Source organism: Salvia splendens, chromosome 5 (assembly GCF_004379255.2).
Source record: "Salvia splendens isolate huo1 chromosome 5, SspV2, whole genome shotgun sequence".
Lineage (NCBI taxonomy): Eukaryota > Viridiplantae > Streptophyta > Magnoliopsida > Lamiales > Lamiaceae > Salvia > Salvia splendens.
In genome coordinates this window covers 33,719,702-33,729,297 of record NC_056036.1, presented here as the reverse complement: position 1 = coordinate 33,729,297, position 9,596 = coordinate 33,719,702, and positions in this window count along the sequence as shown.

Sequence of the window (9,596 nt, the reverse complement as noted above, 5' to 3'; positions counted from 1 at the left end):
AGCTATATCCACCTCATCCTCTTTTTTAAATTCCTTTTTGACTCAACTAAAAAAACATTACACAATGAGATTAGGGGGTAATTATATTATACATACAAAATATTTTATTAGTGTTTCAAATAAGTACAAAAAGTTTTATGTTCACTTATATTAGTGTTTCAAATTTATATATTCTATCTTACATAACTCTATCACCGTTAGTTTTTTAAATATGCTTCATTGATGAATCTGCGAATTTTTGATGGTGATGAATGCTCGTAAAAATAAAGGAAGATCAACACACAGAGATTTACGTGGTTCGATTTACTGAGGTAAATCTACATCCACGGGAAGAAAAGAGGGCAGAGTTGTATTGCTTGATCTGTTTTCTACAGCTAACAATACAGACTTGCTATTTGCTATTTTCTCTCTAGAGAGCTTAACAGAAGTTAACAGAAGAAGATTATCTATCTGACCTAGGTTCTATTTATACATTGAACCAAGATCGTGGCATGCAGCATTTATTAGGTAGTGGATGTCGTGGAGGTCGTGGCGACCTTGCATGGGTCCACTATCCTGCATGAGTTAATGACTGCTTGACACCACTAAATAGATCGTCGGTGTAGCGGAGGTGGAAATCTTGCATGAGTCCATTATTTCCTAGTTCGGTCGAATACTGAGACCGGACTGCTGAATTATTGCCGAGCAGCTTTTGCCGATCTGAGAGTAGAGCTTGATGCCGACCAGAGAGCAGAGTTTGATTGGTTGGCTTTTACCGAGCTGTAGGCTGGGGCCGAACTCTGTGGTTGTGCCGAACTGAACTCTTGAGTCATGCCGGACTGATACTCTTTAGCCATGCCGAACTGATACTCTTTCTTGGGCTTTACTGCTGTTGGGCTTGTTTAGTATTTGTTTAGTACGTACTCCATCACTACCCCCCCCGAAAAGTGAAGTGAATCACTTCGGCATTCTGGATAAAGGTACGGGGTAAGTTGATGTTTGTCCTCGGTCTGATGAAGTGAACTCTTCTTTGACCGGACTTGGTTTGTGTCCTAATTTGGCGAGTTTTATCGCTCGGATCGAACTTTCCGTTGTCCTAATTTGGGGATCGGACTTTCCCTTGTCCTAATTCGGCGAGTTTTATCGCGTGGATCGGACTTTCCCTAGTCCTAATTCAGGCAAGTTTTATCGCGAGAATCAGACTTTTGTTGCAGTTCGTTTCAGACGAAGTGCTTGATTCTTAAGCTGAATTGTGGTCTTGTATCCTCTTTAGAAGCTTGGACTTCACAATCGTTGGCTTATTGCAGTTCGTTTCAGACGAACTGCTTGTTTAAGCTGAATTGTGGTCTTGTATCTTCTGTAGAAGCTTTGACTCACAATCGTGTGCTTGTATATGTTCTAAGAAGGGGATCAGCCTTCGAAGAACAAGATACCTCAGTAACATTTGTAAGAGACGACACACACAGAGACAGACAAAACACACAGACAAAACGCACAGAGACAAATAAAGACCAAGTAAACAAAATAAAGCACATTGAGCAAACAGGACTCAAGACTGACTGACCGGACTGTCTCTTACAAATGGAACTTTTTGAGGTTGGAAATGTGCCATGTTCGGGGTACCTGTTCTCCTGACATGTGAGCCAATTTGTAAGACCCTTTGCCGAGGACTTCTGACACCCGATACGGACCTTCCCATGTGGGTTCGAGCTTGCCCAGCTTTTCTGCTCGGCTTACTTCGTTGTTTCTCAGGACGAGATCTCCCACTTGAAATTGCAGCTTCTTCACCCTTTGGTTGTAATACCGGGCTACTTGCTCTTTGTACTTGGCTGCTTTTATGCATGCCAATTCTCTTCTTTCTTCGGCAAGATCTAGCTCGGCTCTCAGTCCGTCGTCATTCATTTCTGAGGAGAAATTTAGAGTTCGGGGACTGGGTACGCCGATCTCCACCGGAATCACGGCTTCAGTGCCGTATACCAGACTGTACGGAGTTTCACCGTTGGAGGTTGTGGGTGTAGTTCGGTAGGACCATAGGACTTGAGGGAGATTTTCTACCCATTGTCCTTTGGCTTGTTCTAACCGAGCTTTTAACCCTTTCACCAGGATACGATTTGTTACCTCCGTTTGTCCGTTTGCTTGTGGATGAGAGACCGAAGTGAACCGCTGTTGAATATTCAGCTCTTGGCACCAATTCTTGAACGTCTTGTCGGTGAACTGAGTCCCGTTATCCGAGATGAGGATGTGGGGTATGCCAAATCGGCACACTATGTTCTTCCAGACGAAATCCAATGCCTTCGAGCTCGTTATCGTAGCTAATGGTTCAGCTTCCACCCACTTCGTAAAGTAGTCCACGGCAACGATTAGGAATTTCATTTGCCGAGGAGCTTGAGGAAGTGGTCCCACTATGTCTATGCCCCATTGCATGAAAGGCCAAGGGCTCTGCATAGTGGATAGATCGGTTTGCGGTATCCTTGGGATATTTGCATGGATTTGGCACTTCGGGCAGGTCTTGACGAGCTGCACTGCTTCTTGTACCAAGGTTGGCCAATAATATCCCCATCTTAGAACTTTTTTAGCTAAAGCTCTAGCTCCGATGTGGCTGCCGCACGATCCTTCATGAACTTCTCTGAGGATGTAGTCCGTCTCTTCTGGTCCTACGCACCGCAATAACGGCTGGAGGTAAGACTTTCTAAAGAGGACTCCTTCATGAAGTTCGTACCGAAGTGCTCGGCACGTGATCTTCCGAGCTTCTCTCTTATCCTCGGGCAATTGTCCTTGATCCAGATACTGCAAGATCGGCGTCATCCAGTTCGGCGAGCTGGATACTGAATGTACCTCGGCTTCATCAATGCTTCGATGCATTAATTCTTCCGCCTTTGAGCTCGGATCTGAGGCCAACTTACTTAAGGTATCTGCTCGGCTATTTTCCGCTCTGGGAACGCGGATTATCCGAAAATAGGAGAAACTTCGGCTGATGCTTTGCGCTTTGTCCAAATACTTCTTCATTCTCTCGTCACGAGCTTCACTTGTACCCAACATGTGATTTACTATGACTTGTGAATCACAATGGACTTTGAGAGATTTGACGAGCAGACTTTGCGCTAACTGGAGTCCGGCCAGGAGGGCTTCGTACTCGGCTTCATTATTAGTAGTGGGGAATAGGAACCGAAGTGAGTAGGTTACCTCGTGTCCGTCGGGAGCGACGAGTAAAATACCAGCTCCACTTCCCATCTTGTTTGAAGCTCCATCTACGAATCCGCTCCAGCAGTCTGGCGGCTCTACTTCGGATTCCAAGGGCTGTGCTAGTTCGGCATTGGCAGACTTTTTCTGTTCGGCAATGACAGGGATTGCTTGATCGAACTTGGCTTCTGTAAGAAAATCTGCCAAGGCTTGTCCCTTGATGGCTTTCCGAGGTAGGTACTCGATTGAGTGTTCTCCCAGCTCTATGGCCCATTTGGCGATTCTGCCTGATGCTTCTGGCTTGGTCAAAACTTGCCGAAGAGGCAGATCGGTTAAGACGCATACCTTGTGAGCATAGAAGTATGGCCGCAGTCTCCTTGCTGCATTTACTAACGCCAGAGCAATTTTTTCCAGAGGTTGATACCTTGTTTCTGGACCTCTTAATGCTCGGCTTGTAAAGTAGATGGGAAACTGCTTTAGGCCTTCTTCTCGTACAAGCACCGCGCTGATGGTTTGATCTGATGCCGCTAAGTATAAGAATATTACTTCGGCTTCGGTTGGAGCAGAGAGAATAGGAAGCTCGGCTAGATAACTTTTGAGCTCGTCAAAGGCCTTTTTCTGCTCGGCTCCCCACTCGAACTTGGGTGCCTTTTTCAACACCTTGAAGAACGGCAGTTGCTTTTCGGCTGCTTGGGAAAGGAATCGATTCAGTGCGGCTAGACATCCGGTTAGCCTTTGCACGTCATGTATGGACTTCGGCATTGCCATGTGCTGAACGACTTGAACTTTTGAGGGATTTGCCTTGAGTCCGTCCTTTGAAACCCAACAACCCAGAAATTTTCCTGAATCTACCAAAAAGGTACATTTTTGGGGGTTGAGTTTGAGGTTGGCTTTTCGGAGCACGTCGAGAGTGGATTTGAGGTTGCCTTCGTACTCCGAAGTGCTTTTGCTTTTGACAACTATGTCGTCGACATACACTTCAACCTGTTTCCCGATTAGGTGCCGAAAAAGCTTGTCTACCATCCTTTGATAAGTGGCTCCGGCATTCTTTAAACCGAATGGCATCTTTTTATAAGCGAAAATGCCGAAATCGGTAATGAAAGCTGTTTTCGGAGCGTCACTCTCATCCATCAACACTTGGTGATATCCTTTGTATAAATCAAGAAAACAGAAAATTTCGAAGCCGATCAAAGCTTCTACTTTTTTATCTATATTCGGAAGGGGATAGCAATCTTTTGGACAGTGCTTGTTTAGATCGGTAAAATCTATGCACATCCGCCATCCTCCTCCTTTTTTCTTGATCATCACAGGATTGGCCACCCAGGAAGGATATTTCACCTCGAATAGTACATCCGCTTTTAGTAATTGGCGGACTTCGTCATGGATGACTTGGCTTCTTTCTGCCGCAAAGAGTCTTTGCTTCTGTTTTACTGGCCGGATTGAAGGATCAATATTTAACCGATGAGTGATTACCTCGGGGGGCACTCCGGTCATGTCCAACGGAGACCATGCAAAGACATCTTTGTACTCCTTGAGGAGCTGAATGGTCTTTTCCCGGAGTAGAGGCGTTCCTGCGAAGCCGATCTTGACCGTTCTGGATGGATCGTCTTTGTACAGCTGAACTGTCATCGAGTTCGGCTCTGGTATGACTTCGGTCATCGCCTCTGACTCCGGCTGCTGTGATTGCTATGCTTGATGGTGCCGATCTGACTGCTCGGCACTTCTAAGCGCAATTTGTAGACATTCCTTTGCTCTCTTTTGGTCACCTCGGATGACCGCTATCCCTCCTTTAGTAGGGATCTTGATGGTGAGGTGATAAGTAGAGCAAACGGCCCGAACTGTGTTGAGCCAGTCTCTCCCCAGGATGATGTTGTACGGGGACCGAGCTTTCACCACAAAGAACTCGATCATCGTATTGGAGCTTGTAGGCGCTTTTCCCACCGTGATCGGAAGGCTGATAATGCCTTCAGGGCGGGTGTCCTCCTGGGCGAAACTTTTCAGAGGAAGTGGAGCCGGACTAAGCCGAGCTGGATCCACTTCCATTTTATCGAAACATTCTTTAAAAAGAATGCTGACTGATGCTCCTGTATCCACAAATACTCTGTGGATCAGTTTGTTTGCCACTCCGGCTTGAATGACAATAGCGTCTTGGTGAGGAGAGATGGCTGGGACGGGATCGGCATCTGAAAATGTAATCACTTCGTCTTTCTTCAGCCTTTTATGTGTTGGCTCCTCTTGATTGGAACCTCTGCGTTCTGCTTTTAGGGACGACTTAGTCTTCCCGGCAGGGAGAGCATCAATAGTCTGGATTACTCCATCATATTGCGGCTCGTCGTCGTCTTCGGGATCCTCATGCCTTTTCGGATCCTGAGGATTACAGTTCGCACCTCTCTGCCTTTTGTTCTTTTTCGGCTGCTTGCTTTGGTATTTTTTTAACGTTCCTGTTTTCACAAGAACATCAATACCTGCAGCCAAATCTCGGCACTCCTCGGTATCGTGTCCGTGGGCTTGATGGAAGGAGCAATATTGATCCTGAGGTCGCCGCACGGCTGATTTCGTCATCCGCTTTGGTCTTTCGAACATATCGGAATGTAGTTCGAAAATTTCCGCTCTTGACTTGTTCAGCGGTACGAACTGAGCAGGCGGCTTCTCGGGGTTGAGACGGGGTCCCAATCTGTCTCGCACCGGAGCCCTTTGAATTCTTTCAAATGGAGTCCGGCGAGGATGCCCCTGATCGCTATGATCGGGCTTCCTTCTGTCTCCTCGGGACGATGAGCTGTCTAACGACCGTTTGCGACGGTCTGCCTCATCGGCCCGGGAGTACTGGTCCACAATGTCCCACATTTCCTGAGCTGTCTGCGGACCGTACTCAACGAGCTTCCTGTAGAGAGCTCCAGGCAGGATTCCATTTTGGAATGCCGAGATGACAAGCAGATCGTTGAGATCGTCTACTTGCAGGCATTCCTTGTGGAATCTTGTCATAAAGTCGCTGATTTTTTCGTCGCGACCTTGACGAATAGAAAGCAGCTGAGCCGAAGTGATCCGGGCTTCCGCTTTCTGAAAGAACCTCCTGTGGAAAGCATCCATTAGATCTCGGTAGGATCTAATGCTGCCTTGAGGAAGGCTGTCGAACCACCTTCTGGCGTTCCCGATGAGCAGCTCGGGGAACAGCTTGCACATGTGGACCTCGTTGAGACCCTGGTTCGCCATGTTATATTGATAGCGTCCCAAGAAATCATGAGGATCCACGAGTCCGTCATAGGTTATCGACGGAGTTCGGTAGTTCCGCGGCAAAGGAGTTCGGATGATATCGTCCGAGAACGGAGTCTTTAATGCTCCGTACATGGCGAACCCGACATCTCTTCGGTACGGAGGAGATGGAGTTCTCCTGTGGTTCCGGTACCGAGGAGGAACAGGAACATGTCGGGGTTGAGGATTCTTTCTCCTGGAAGACACGTCACTACTGCGGTAGTGACTTTCATGCCTAGATGAGGAGGGAGAATCCGTCGTTGTCTTCTCCGGCTGTTGGCTCTTCTGCAGGAAGGTTAAGAACTCCTCCTGCTTCTCGGCCAAGAACAGCTTGACAGCTTCATTTAAATCGGGCTGCTGGGAAGACTCGGTGCGATGACTCCTGGAGTGGCTTGTTCCTTCTTCGTGAGAACCGGAGGTAGATGTCTCCCGAGGCCGTTTTTCAGACCTGCGAGCTGGACTAGCTTCCTCACGGTTATCACGAATAGTATTATGGGTGGTGTGTGATCTGGTATGCATTTTTTTTTTTGGGGTGGAAAAAGGGTCAAAAATTCGCTTTATCACAAATTTGGTTCTCTGTTTCCCACAGACGGCGCCAGTGATGAATCTGCGAATTTTTGATGGTGATGAATGCTCGTAAAAATAAAGGAAGATCAACACACAGAGATTTACGTGGTTCGATTTACTGAGGTAAATCTACATCCACGGGAAGAAAAGAGGGCAGAGTTGTATTGCTTGATCTGTTTTCTACAGCTAACAATACAGACTTGCTATTTGCTATTTTCTCTCTAGAGAGCTTAACAGAAGTTAACAGAAGAAGATTATCTATCTGACCTAGGTTCTATTTATACATTGAACCAAGATCGTGGCATGCAGCATTTATTAGGTAGTGGATGTCGTGGAGGTCGTGGCGACCTTGCATGGGTCCACTATCCTGCATGAGTTAATGACTGCTTGACACCACTAAATAGATCGTCGGTGTAGCGGAGGTGGAAATCTTGCATGAGTCCATTATTTCCTAGTTCGGTCGAATACTGAGACCGGACTGCTGAATTATTGCCGAGCAGCTTTTGCCGATCTGAGAGTAGAGCTTGATGCCGACCAGAGAGCAGAGTTTGATTGGTTGGCTTTTACCGAGCTGTAGGCTGGGGCCGAACTCTGTGGTTGTGCCGAACTGAACTCTTGAGTCATGCCGGACTGATACTCTTTAGCCATGCCGAACTGATACTCTTTCTTGGGCTTTACTGCTGTTGGGCTTGTTTAGTATTTGTTTAGTACGTACTCCATCATTCATCTTATTCATATGTAGACAAAAAAAATTAGGGTTCTACTGCAATTTATTGTATTTTTAAGCAACTGTCGAAGATGTTCCATCAAGTTCTACTCTCTGTTCTCCCCATGATATATATTGTGTTGGAATACATTAAAAAAGTTGATCAAAACTACTAATCAAAATTTTGAGTTGGAATACTCTCAAATCAAAACAATAAATCCAAAATTTGATTTGAAATACTCTCAAATCAAAACTAAGAATTGAAATTCCTCTTAAATTTTGTTCTAAAACATAATAACATTGCAAAGCCCACTTAGACAAGAATCAAAGTAAGTTTCACTTTTGGAATGATCAATTGCCGGGCAGCCCGTGGCAGTTCACTTCTAAGAGTAAAACTCTATTTCTTTTAGCACTCTACTAATATGTTTGATGATGGAATAGTTAAAAAGTAAAAACTAACAGTATTAAAGTTAATTAGATTGAATGTACTAATTTGGAACAAAACTTTTTTGTATAATATATGTAAATTTAAATTTAATTTTTTTTTACTAATTTGAAACATTGATGAAACATTTTGTATGTATGGTGTAATTACCCTATGAGATTAAATATTTAAAGAGTTAAACGAAGAGAGGATAAAATATGAGAGAATAATATAGAATAGTGAAAAGATAATAAAGTACTAATAGAAAAGATAAATTTATTATTTTTGCTAAAAAGATAAATAACATATTTTAAATAGAACGTTAAAATATAAATTTATAATATAAACTTATAAATATAAATTACTATATTCAAGACTTTTATATAAATACTACCTTCGTCCAACAATAGGAGTTACATTTAGTGAGGTGAGGACACGGATTTTAAGAAATATAAAAAAAATGGGTTGAATAAGTTAGTGGACTATGAGTCCTACTTATATATCATAAGTATTAGTTTATAATAAAATATGAGTGGAATACGTTGATGGAATGTGGGACCTATTTACCATTTATGGTCAAAGTGAAATGTGACTCTTATTGTGAGACGGAGGTAGTACTCCCTCCATTCTACCTACGTCCCAAAATAAACGAGTCATATTCATTTTGGGGATGTCTTTATAAGTGAGTCATTTCTCTTTTTAGCAAAGAATCATCTCTTACTTTATTCTCCACATACTTTATTCTCTTTCTCATACTTTCCTCTCTTTACTTTAACTTTTTCAATAGCAATTCCTTAAATCTCGTGCCCAAAAGAAGTGTTTTGCTTATTTTGGGATGAAGAGAGTATATTTTATCTATTTCAAGGTAAATGTTACATTTCTTTTTTTTAAAAAAATTCTCTCTTTACATTAATATAAAAGTACTTCATGTTTTATCTTTAATAAATACATAAAACAATACTCCATCTCCTAAAATTCTGTAACATCATTTAAGTGTGACATAGAGATTACATGATACTTAAATTTAAGTTTATTGCAATAAGATAAAATAATAGAGTAATTAAAGAGCAAAATATACACATTCAATTAATCTAAACAATCCAAAAAATTTGCATAGATACACACAAAAAGTACAATATACTAGGACATGTGATTTATTTGGATTGTGAAAACACATGAAAATACACTTCATGGGACACTTCAATCTCAAAAAATCGAAATACTACTAAACACCTTATTTGTAAGCATATCAAATTACATGGATTTTTCCCAAAATATTTTTTTCCTAATACCACATATATATGAAATAAAATCCAGGGACTAACTATATAGTTTATTCTATTTTTTTTATCTATAAATGAAAAAAAAATTAAAAGTCACTTTACATTAGACAAATAGACATTACTTAATTTTAAAATAAAGAAATTTTCATCATAAACTGAAACTCAAAAGAGATTCAAATAAATTTTTAAGATTTTAAATTATCATGTA